This window comes from Callithrix jacchus, chromosome 1 (assembly GCF_049354715.1).
Source record: "Callithrix jacchus isolate 240 chromosome 1, calJac240_pri, whole genome shotgun sequence".
NCBI classification, from domain to species: Eukaryota; Metazoa; Chordata; class Mammalia; order Primates; family Cebidae; genus Callithrix; species Callithrix jacchus.
In genome coordinates, this window is record NC_133502.1 from 18,701,726 (window position 1) to 18,713,617 (window position 11,892).

At 40.3% G+C, this 11,892-nt stretch overlaps 1 pseudogene; it reads right to left on the bottom strand.

Annotated features, from left to right (window-relative positions):
* Positions 1-8,687: 8,687 nt before the first annotated feature.
* On the bottom strand, positions 8,688-10,602 carry LOC100394538 (X-ray repair cross-complementing protein 6 pseudogene; annotated as a pseudogene).
* Positions 10,603-11,892: the final 1,290 nt, after the last annotated feature.

The window sequence follows — 11,892 nt, forward strand, 5'->3', positions numbered from 1 at the left end:
GTTCAAATTCAGAGAGGTAAAAATCCTCCACTTCAGCACCTTGTTCAGACGGTATGAGAACCAGATGGGTCTGTACATGCACCCTGATTGCTACTGTCTGATGTAGACGACTGGAATTCCGTATGTCTGTGCCGTGACATCAGGGGACGCCACAGCCCTTGCTTTTGCTTGGTAGACCACACTAGACCTTTTCTAATTAATGGAAGAACGAAAACAGTCGTTCAAAAGGCACCTTGTCCTAGTCATTTGTAAATTCATTCCTTAATGAAACATTACATCAGGTTAGCACTTTACAGTTTACAAAGTGCTTTCATTTCCTCATTTAATCCTTAAAATAACCTCGTGAAATACACACGGCTGTTGAAAGAGGCCATGCAGTGAAGGAGAAAATCCAGTGTGCTACCATTTTTGCCTTTAACTTATATATGGTGTTAACTTATATATGGTCTAACGTTGAATTACAGCAAATTACAAAATGTATATGTGCCCCTGGACCATGCCTCCTCCTAAGGGGATTATCTTTCTCCACACATAATTTATGGGGCACTGATTCTCAGACATTTCCATTGACGTACTCATAACTGAACAGAAGAATGACTTTGTTTCAAGTGGGTGAAGGACTAGCATTTGGGAGAAAAGTTTGAATTGCAGGTTAAAATGCAATGTTGAGATGTCACGTTTAAAAAAAATCTTAAAATATCTCATCCATTTTGAAAAATATCTACATGCTTATTTTTGTTCCCCAATTTTGAGCAAAATTGGCACATTAGAAAGACAAGCCACATCTATATGCAATGTGTATCCCAGAAATTTAAAGACTATTTCATAATTGCTCAAACAAAAATATTTTCTTTATTCTTTTGTATATTCTACACGTGTTCAGGGCTAACAATATTAGAGTAATATTGGGATAGATTTTCTTCAGGTTGTTTGGCCCAGTGTTTTTAGACAAGGTGACTGTGATGACAATATGGCTATTGAAGTTATGGTTAACAGGCATCTCTGTGGAGCAGAACTACGTCTGCAGGCTCTGAAGATTTAGGTGCAGTTTTTATTAGGTTTTCCTTTCAGTTCATCACAAGCAAATCTGGTAACAATGCACCTCTGCTTGCAATTCCTTAGCCTACAGAACCAAGTCCAAATTCCTTTGCAAGGAAAACAAGGATCGTCATCTGGCTCTGCCCCTTGTGTCTCTCTTCATCTTTGGCTACTTGTACTTTTCTTTCCTCCAGCACTTGAATCCTTGTAGTCCCTGAACACATGAGCATTTCTCCATGTCTGCACTTTTGTCCATTTGCACATACCATTCTCTCAAATAGGCTTTTCCTCTGCTAATGAGAATGGGAAACTACTCACCCTTCAATGCTATTTAAAGCATGACTCCTACTAATTGCATTTTAACTCCTGGAGAAGACTGAGGTATCTTCTTTTATGCCTCCATTACACTTGTTCATCTCACCATGGTACCAACCATAATATATTTTACTGCTTTTCTGTCTGTCTCCTGAGTAGCTTATAAAATATTTGAAAGCAGGAGCCAAGGAGCCATCTGTCATGATGCCTGACACAGAGCAGGCACTCAAGTGATTGTGGAAGAAATGAAGGATGGACCACATGACTCCATAGCAGTCATTTTAAAGTGGTTCTTGTAGCTATCACCCCAAAACAGCAGTAAAGAAAGAAAATGCACCTTTTCTTTTCCTTCTTCTCTTTAAGTAACAAATTCTATCATTTCAAAATTGTAATCTTGAATATAACATTCTTTAAACAGTGATTTGGCTATACTTTTTGGATTTGCTAGAAGCAATATTTTGATGAAATGCCATTAGCCATGTCATAAGAACAGAGGATGGTAAATGGCTTTACAAAACAAAGTTATAGTATGTCATAATATGCTAAGTTATCAATTAAGTGGTTTAATTGATAATGGGACTTCTAAATTGGAATAGGAAAAGAGGGAGTTGTAACAAGTAACATGTGTTATAAATAGTACGGGTTATTTTAGCCAGCTTATGACTGTCCTCATTCATCATTTCATTCATTGTGGTTGTTACGGATGTTAAGGATGTTGTTGTTGAGGATGGAATCTTCATAATAACTAGTTTGTCTCAACTTCTGAAATATATTAAGAATTCAGTGACTGTCTCAACTTCTGAAATATGTTAAGAATTCAGTGACTTGTCACAGGCTTTAATGATGATTATAGTATCACAACCAAGAAAGTAGGATAACACTAGAAGATCAGTGCTATGGATGGAAGGCAGGAGCCTGAGTCTGTAACTACTTGCTGAAGTTATTTACATTAGAGGATGTTTCAGCTCTTATTAGATGAAGTTCCGTATAATTTTATCAGTTATTCTTATCAGATGCACTTCCTTAATTTTGTTGTCTTACTTTCTTTATATTCTTTTTGATAAGAATACTATTTAGAGCACTTTTTATCCTTTGCCAATTTTGGACTGGGCAACCATAAAGAAAAATTATAGGATAATCAAGGATGGGGCATATCACTATAATTGCCTGGGAGTCACAAACACATAGAACTTCTTACATGGTGGCACAGGAATTATTGAGAAACTCAGATGATCTAAGGTAAGTCAAATGCTTGGAATCAAATTAAAGAAGCGAATTAATTTATATGTTCATTAATGGCATTAGATCACACACACACATTTACATTTTCATTTCTTAGCAACCAGTTACATTTCAAGGTTGGTATGCTAGCTTGAGATTACATCCTTATAATCACAGAGTATACTCTTATAATCTAGGTACGGAGATGCACCTAAAACCTAATCTTTTGTGGCCACAGCCACTATGCATATGGTATGCACCTAAGGCATGTCAATGGTACCATACCCTCTAGACAGATAATTCTGTTCCCTATTATTATGAGGAATGGTAATGTATGTGCTGTTAAAATCCCCATCTCTCGGAATGTTTTTGATTAATGGAAGCACTTTTCACAATGATGCTGTATGGTGTCTTGTCTCCAAAGGTGGCCCCATAATGAGCTATGTCTTAGGGTGTTCAAATCTTTGTGCAGTGTCCTCCTACATTATATCTGGCTGGTCTGTGGCTCATGTTACCCATGGAATGCAACAGGAGTGACCGTGTGCCAGCTCTACTCCTAGCTTTTAAGAGACTGGCAGCTTCTGCTTCCTTCCTCCTGAAATAGTCACTTTTTGGGACCCCTAAACCCCTATGTAAGACGGCTGGCTATCTTACTGAAGAAACGCTGTGGTTGGCACTGAGCCTATGAGACAATCGAGGAGCTGTCTCTGAACTTCCCAGTCGAGCTTCCTGATGACTCAGGAACATTTGTTTATAATCTCAGGAAAGACTCCAACAGAGACCATCAGAGGACTCATGGCCTGACCACTGAATTATAAGAAGTAGTAAATGATTACTGTTTTTTGGAGACACTATGTATTGGGGTGATTTGTTACATAGCAATAAGTAATCAAAATAGTATTGCAATATTGAAAACGTATCTAAAATTTGCTGGTCTAAAATATACTTTAGAAAATAATTGGTTCTTAGTTGCCCAGAGGGCTCAAATTGCTGTGGCTCAGGCTGCAACTGTTGGAGTCCTGGTCCAACTCTGACTGAAGGTGAGCCTTCTGTGGAAAAGATCCAATAGCTTATTCCCAAGGGTCTCAAGAACCCTGAGCTGCCCCAGGTAGTTCAGACATAGAAGATACTTTCAGGGACTCCCCTCACCTTGCTTTGCACAACAGATTGGCCTTGGAAATCAAAATCTTTTTTGATGCTGCTTTGTGTTCCCCAACCCTCATACTTGCAGCGAAATTCTTCTAATCATGTTTTTATATTTATTATATCTATCTCTCTTAGAAGTAAAGGGGATGAAAAGAAGAAAGGGTAAAATATGCCAAGATTATGATTTTGTAAGAAATGGAGCCTGGAAAGACCTAGGGCTGGGTAGATGAAAAAGAAAGAATAAAAGGCAAAAAAGAATGCATAATTAAGTAAAGTAGCTTTTTCTTAAATCTCAGATCTTTTTTTATTTCTTATAATTTTGGTAATGCTATCTACTTATGACACTTTGTGATTTTCAAAGCCCTTTTCACTTACAGTAGACCATTTGTTCCTAAGACAATCCTGTAAGATAAGCAGGACAGTATTCCTCCTAGTTTAGAGGATGCTTTAACAATTACTAACATTTTGAGAATATGTTACATGGTAATTGCATGGTAATTCGATTTGCATATTATACGTAAAATATTTGTACATGTTCATCTGGATGGATTTTTTCCTTCAGGTTACTTTGGAGTTAAAAGGTGACCAATACTATTGATCAATGTTATTCTAAGGCCTCACTAAACTTTGCTGAAGTTTTCATTCATTTGTTTTTTCATCATTTTAGTTTACTTTTTGTCAAAGTGGGAACGTCTTTTCAAGTAAAATCTTATAAGGAGCCACAATATGTAAAAGCACTACCAGTGAAGCTGTTCTAGTTCAACTGGGGATGGAAGGGTGATTGGAGCCGATGCCCTTGGCTTGGCTTCTTGTTTCTCCTTAATCATCCTGCAGCAAACTCTGGGAGAGCCTTTGTAGAACTAGAGCAATACTGAGCCCTGTATTTTGACTGAATCCCAAACTTGGTGACCAATGTATGTTTTATTTGACTGAACCTTTTTTTCTCCAGCAAACACTACTCATTTCTAATCCAACTTAGTTCTTCCTTTTGTGTCTATGGCTTTTCTATTTGCTTGAGCTCCTAGTGGATGTCACTGGAGATTCTTATAAACTCACCCATGGCATAAAATGACATCTTTGGTCAGAATCACCAGTGCTATTCATCCATTTATCCATCTACTGACCCCTCCATGCATCCATTCCTTTACTCCTCTACCACCCACCCCCCTATTCTTCTTTCCATTCAGATATCCTCTATCCACACATCTCTACCCATCAATTCATTTGTGCATCCATCATCCATTTCTCATTTACTCACCTTTTCAGAAGTAAATGGAAGGATAAGACACAATAAGATTGTAGTACATAATTATGTATTCATTCATTTATCCATCTATTGATTTATTCAACCAGTAAACAACAGAAAGCATCTGTCCTCATAGAGCCTGAATATCAGAAATAAACTGTGACTTTTATTGGATAACAAAATTATAAATGAAGAGGTAGGCATCTTACTTCACTGCATAGAATTATGCACATGATAGAAACATCTTCCCATTTTAAAAAGGGGATTACTCACAGTGCTAGTTCTACTTTCTAGTGCTTCTGTTAGAACTCAGGAGATAAAACATGAAACGATTGCTTAGAGCTCTCTGAGAAAAGATGCCAGTGGAACAAAAAACACAATTAATGCTCTGAATCACTCAGAATCATGGCCCTAAAGCAAAATCCAAAGCTGATAATTCAAGTCCAGAGCCCTAATTCCGAAACTATCCTCCAGAGAGGAAGAAATGGATGCAAAATTGTGCCCCAAAATAATTAATTCTAGTTAAAAAAAAGTAATTTTTGGCTGTAATAGTCTTTCTCTGTCTGTTCCTCAGAATGGAGATGGTTGGCCATTATTGGTTGACAGGAAGAAACTGAAGCAAGCTGCTGAGTTTACAGGTTGCTTTTTAAAATAAGTTTTACAGCACAGGGAATTGGAGTAGTTTGTCTACTACGCATGACCACGGTTGAAACTTGGATGCTTATAAATGTTGGGAAAGGTGAGGAAATGAAGTAGTTTTTTAGGCTCAGATTCAGGAAAGAAACCTACCCAGACTCTGGATGTAATGTCTGATAGGAAACAGCATATTCCCTTGCTGCTTGTGGAAATGCCGCTTGATAATGAGTTTTGACCCAGTTTCTTTGCTTTTTGCAGCATAATAATTTCAATAGCTGGGGATACCTTCTGTTGCTTTAAAAAATTGTCTCCTAGATTAAACCAAAATAGCCTCTTTAACCTGACCCCATCTTACACAGCACCCCATTCTCACAGTATGTTTTACTCAATTACATAGTGGGCTGGCTCATAAAATATGACACTGACCTTTAGACTAATTGTCTTCTAGGGTTTTCTCAGAACTTTTTCCTGGATATATTATATAGTCATACAAATTCTATTTTCATATTATTTGTAGAATATTTACCTGGATTTATTTTTCCCACATTGGATTGCTTTCAAATTAAAAGGTAATTAATATTATTGATCAATGCTACTCCAAGGCCTGATTGAAATTTGAAGTTTTCATATGTTCATTCATCTATTCTTTTCTTTTTAGTCTTTTTCAAATAGAAGAAGGTAAAATAGGACAGAAACACAGCATTTACACAGCAAGAATAACTAAAAATCTTTACTGATCTGTATTTTTCATAAGCTGCTTTCCAGAATGTGCAATGAGGTTCCCATTTATATGAAGGCTGCAAGGTCAAATTTCAAAAACAGTCTCCAGTTTTAATTTGGATCAATTTGAAAGAAAGAATTTGAAAAGCTATTTTTTTTTTTAAAAAAGGGCACAAATGAGGACTGTTATTAGAACCAGTAGAATATAGTGGAAAATGATTCAATTTGAAGCCAGGTGAGAGTTTAATCCTGGTGCTAAGTCTTATTACCTGTGTGAGAGGGCAAGTCACAGCCTCTCTGAGCCTCCTTTTCCTTACTGCTAAAAAAGAAGTAGTAATTAAATAGGCCAGAAAGATCACGGAAATCTTTCTCAGTTTGAAGATAGATTAGGGAGATGAATCAGATTGCTTTCACATTGGTTTGCTACCAAACCAGCAAAAAGCAGCGCAAAGAATATACCAACAGTCAGACTAAAAAAAGGTGGAGCTGGATCTCTGATGTCATGCCCTTGTCTGTCAGCAAGGCCTGCAGAAATAGAAGGTATCAGTTCCTACAGAGTGAGGAATCCACTCTCCACCCTTTTCCTTAGGCTCACACTGTGAGGGGTCACTTCCATGACACCATTTTAATCTTGATTCTCTAGCTAATTTTTTCTGGACAGCTTCTCAATTGCTGCCATATTTTCTCTTCTACCTGCCAGGTAGATGTTGGGGTTGCCTAGAGATCTAGCATCTTTCTGCTCCACTCCCTCTGTGGGATCTCCTTTGGATGATCTCACAGTGTTTGACAAACTTAGCGTTTCATGGATTCCGCTGCCACCCAACATACAGAAAGTACTCACGTTTATCTCTAGCCTATGCTTATACCTAATGGATACCTCCACTTGAATATCCCATAGAAAACCGAAATCTGTTCAGCTCACACTCAACCAATAAACTCAGCCCTCCTCAAACATATTTTAGTAAGTGGAATCCTCACTGCCACACTCTCTGAAGCCAGAAATTTGGAAATCACCCTTCATTTTTTACCATTTCTATCTCAGTTCAGATTCTCTCTGTTCCTGGACTAGCTCTTGCCTAAATTCATCCTGTATTTCTGCCACAGTGATTTTTTTTTTTTTTTTTTTTTTTTTTGAGATGGAGTTTCGCTCTTGTTACCCAGGCTGGAGTGCAATGGCGCGATCTCGGCTCACCGCAACCTCCGCCTCCTGGGTTCAGGCAATTCTCCTGCCTCAGCCTCCTGAGCAGCTGAGATTACAGGCACATGCCACCATGCCCAGCTAATTTTTTGTATTTTCAGTAGAGACGGGATTTCACCATGCTAACCAGGATGGTCTCAATCTCTTGACCTCATGATCCACCTGCCTCGGCCTCCCAAAGTGCTGGGATTACAGGCTTGAGCCACCGCATCTGGCCCCACAGTGATTTTTTATTCAAATTACATTACATGACATCTTTGTCCAAAATGTGAGGATGACTCTGTATTACCTAAGGGTAAACTCCGTATTTCTTGGTAGGACGTATTGGACCCTCTGTGGTGGGTCTGCCCCCTCCTTTCTTGTCTTTGTTCCCTGACACCTTTATGTGCAACAGATGCCCCACCCACGGCAAATGAGCACCAGTTCTCTAAACTCGGCATTTGCTTTCTCACTTATGAACCTTTTAACATTTTTCCTGCCCTTTCTCACTTAAATGCTCTTATCCCTTTTACAACCATGTCAGGCTTCTCCACTTCAAAATTCACTTCAGAATGTCTTTCCTGGGGAAGCTTTTCTAGACCCCACATGGCTGGAATGTCTGTTCTTCTACAGCACTTTTGAAATACTCCTTTCAGAGCATTAGTCTCACTATCCTGTAGGTGCTTATTAATTTTTCCCTCTCCCTTGCTAGACATTAAGTGGGCTTCTTGACAGCAAGGAATCTTCTTTAATTGGTTCATGATAGCCCCAAGCATATTACCTGGCACATAGTAGGAGCTAAAGAATGCTTTTTATAAAAAATGAATGCATTCTGTAAAATCCAAGCAGTGTGCCACATGCACTGTTGTCTTGCCACTGTGTCATCATAAATTTTTTTTGGTGTATGATAAGGTTTTGTACCCAACTACACTGAAAGTTTGGGTGAGAAATAACTACTTTTTAAATTTTTATTTTCCTAGTACAAACTTAGGGCTCTTTATTCAGTCAGTAAAGTAAGGAACAGCAAAGTGGGAGGGCTACACCATCACTGTGGCAACAGAAAGCCTCAAAAACATAAAGTCCCTCTACTTCTGTCGGGTAGATGCTTCCTAGCTCGGGAGAAACACATTTTAACTGGCTGAGAACAAGGCCACATTGTGGAAGGACAGCTGGGTGCGTGGCCTCTGCTCAGTCCTGGAAGGGCTTGGTGAGGGCTTCCAGCAGCTCCTGCTTTTCAGCCCACTCTTCAGCCCGTACGCCCAGCAAGCCTCTTTCAGCATGGGCACAGTGAACTTGCCCAGCGTGCCCTTGCTGATGTGGGTCTTCCACTCCTCTTCTGAATACTCCACCTTGGGACTTTTGCTTCCGGAACCTTCATTGTCATGTTTTCTCTTGGTAACTTTCCCTTCATGATTGTAATCTGGTGGGTAAACAAGCTCCTTAAATTCATCCACCAGGGAACCCAGTCTTTTATTCATTGCTTCAACCTTGGGCAATGTCAGGTCCACTGCTTGTTCAGGCTCCATCAAATTCAAGGCCAAGACCTCCAGGTGCCTGAAGTGTTGCTGCAGCATGGGGTTCTCAAAGCTGTCGCTTCTGTATGTGAAGCGGAGCTTCTCAACGATAGCCTTTATCTTGTCCACCTGCTCTGGAGTTGCCATGATTTTTTTCAGTAAAGGGCATCTTCCTTTTATCATCAGCAAATGGTAAAAAGACCAGCTGAAAGCCTGGAGGAGTCACCTGAATTTTCTGGTCATCCAACTCCTCATCCTGTGGCACCAAAGCCACAAAATAAGGGGGGATGTTTCTCCTGGGTGTGTATCTGCACAATGCTGCGACCTCCTTCTCCAGACACTTGATGAGCAGAGCACTGAACAGAGTTGAGCTTCCAATCACCAGAGACTCCTCTGGGTACACGAACAGGGAGGGTCTCAGGTAATGGTGCTTCTTCAACATTACCAAGGGCTTGAAGCCTATGAGCATCAAACCTGGATTATCAAATCATTTTAGCTCTTCTGTTTCCTCTTTCTCCAGTATAATCTGATGACTCCCATAGATCTGCGGCCTCTTGGTATCGCTAGGCAGAAGCAAACTGCCTGTATTTGTATTAAATGTTCATGTCTTGGTTTTCACTGGTTCATTTGTTTCCTGATAGAGCTTTATTGGAAGAGGCTTGAGAGCCTTCTGGACCAGGTGATAAATGCCCACAGAGATCGCTATATCTTTGCTGAGCTTCAGCTTTAACCTGCTGAGTGCTCACTTCCTGGTCTCCTTGGCATGAACCTTCGCAACAGGTCTTCCAGCTTGCTGGATTCCTCAAAGTGAACCCTGAGGTCCTCATCCTCTGTTATGCTGATGACATCCCTATAGAACAAGGATATGTCAAAGCCCCCAGGTTTCTTCAGGTGCATCAAGTCAAGGAAAATGCCTGTATCTTGGAGATCACTGGCTTTGGTCCTCGCCTGGCTGGCTTTGGCACTGTCATTGCCTTGGGGGTTGTCTTCATTGGTGAACAGCATGATCCTCTTATGACTCATCTTGAACTGGACATCACTAAAGAGGTTGGCACACACCCACGGCACTTCACTGAGTGAGTAGTCAGATCTGTGGCCCATCAGCTCTTGGAAACGTTTTTGTCCCTGCTGCTCCTTACACTGGTCAAGCTCTAGAATCCGTTTTGCACCTGGATTATCCAAGTTCTGTAAGACATAAATATTTTTGAAATTCACTGAATTTTTGTCTTTCTCGGTACCATAGAATACCACTGCCAAGAGATCTCGATCACTGCTTATGATTTTACTGATGTACACGCTTTGGATACGCTGCATGCTCATGTCAAAAGGAATTAACTCATCTTCACTCTGAGATTCAAATGTAGCCCTGGAGGCATCAACCAAAAATATCAAACCATCTCTTCCTGAATGTTTATAGTCTCCACCTGCTTCAAGGTTCTCTTCTTGTTCTTCTACTTCTTCATCACCCTCGGTTTTGTCATAGGACTCCCACCCTGACATGTTGCCTACTGCTCACTTTGGTGCAGGGAAGGGACCAACTTGGACAGAAGACGAGAATGCATGCAGGTGCGGGCCCAGTTCTCTCTCCCAGCTGATGCTCCCTACATCATCACGCATGTATGCACTGCTTAGTGTCAGGCAGGCACATTAAAAAAAATTTTTTTTGAAGCTTAAAAAAGCACTAAAGAATAATTAATTGTAGAAGTAGAGAATAAGTTGTAAACAACTACTTAGGTTGTGATTCTTTATATCTCCTTGTGTAATAATCTGAGTTCTTCAGAGAAACAGAATCAATAGGGTATATATGTGAAGAAATGTATTATGAGAATTGGCTCACATGACTATGGATACCAGGAAGTCCATGATCTGCCACCTCCCATGTGGAAAACAAGAAAAGCTGGTGGTGTAATTTAGTCAAAGTCTGAATTCTGAGTCTGAAGGTTTGAGAACCAGGGGGCCTGATGGTGAAAGTCCCAGTCTGAGTCCAAAGGCCCAAGAACCAGGAGTGCTGACGTCTGAGGGCAGGAGAAGATGGGTGTTCCAGCTCAGAGGGTGAATTTGCCCTTTTCCCACATTTTCCATCTATTCAGGCCCTCAACCCACATGGGTGAGAGTGGATCTTCCTAATTCAGTCTACTGATTCAATGATGATCTCTTCCAGAAACACCCTCACAGACACACCCAGACGTCATGTTTTATCAGCTGCCTCAGTGTCCCTTAGCCCAGTCATGTTGACATGTAAGATTAATCATCATACCTTGTTATAAGCAAAACAGGCCCTCAATTTTTCTTTTCGACAAATGAATGAATGTCAGATGACTTAGAATGAAGCAAATAGACACAATTAGGAGCTTGCGGAAGCCTCCGTGTGCCATTGTCCACTTTCCCTCCTACTGCCATTGCAAATGAGGCTGCCTTAGAAGGAATTTTACCTCAATTTATTTTCTGGCTCATCTGCTGATGCTGCAGTAGTAGATGCAATAGGAGAGGGAGCATCGAATAGGCTAACTATGAGGAAGACAACTTTAGGAGAAAGAGAAGTGAAAGTATAGGCTAAGAGAGGCTCTGGTTAATCCAACAATGGTTAACCACTGGACAATATCATTAACCATTGGAGCAATATTATTTCAACAGGGGGAGCTGAGTGTAGATGAGGGGAGATGGGTTTTCGTGAGGTGTGTCAGTCGGGTTTATGAGGCTCGGTTTGAGCTAGTGTGATGATGAGAGAAAAGGCAGCCTGTAGGCAGGACCCCTGCAGGAAGCTGCTGGAGCTGTTACCCAGAGCACAGATAACACTGACAAGTCACATGGCAGGAACTGTTTTCATAGATCTTTCAAACACAATTAAGTGGATCTAAAATAGAATTTTAAGCTCCCAC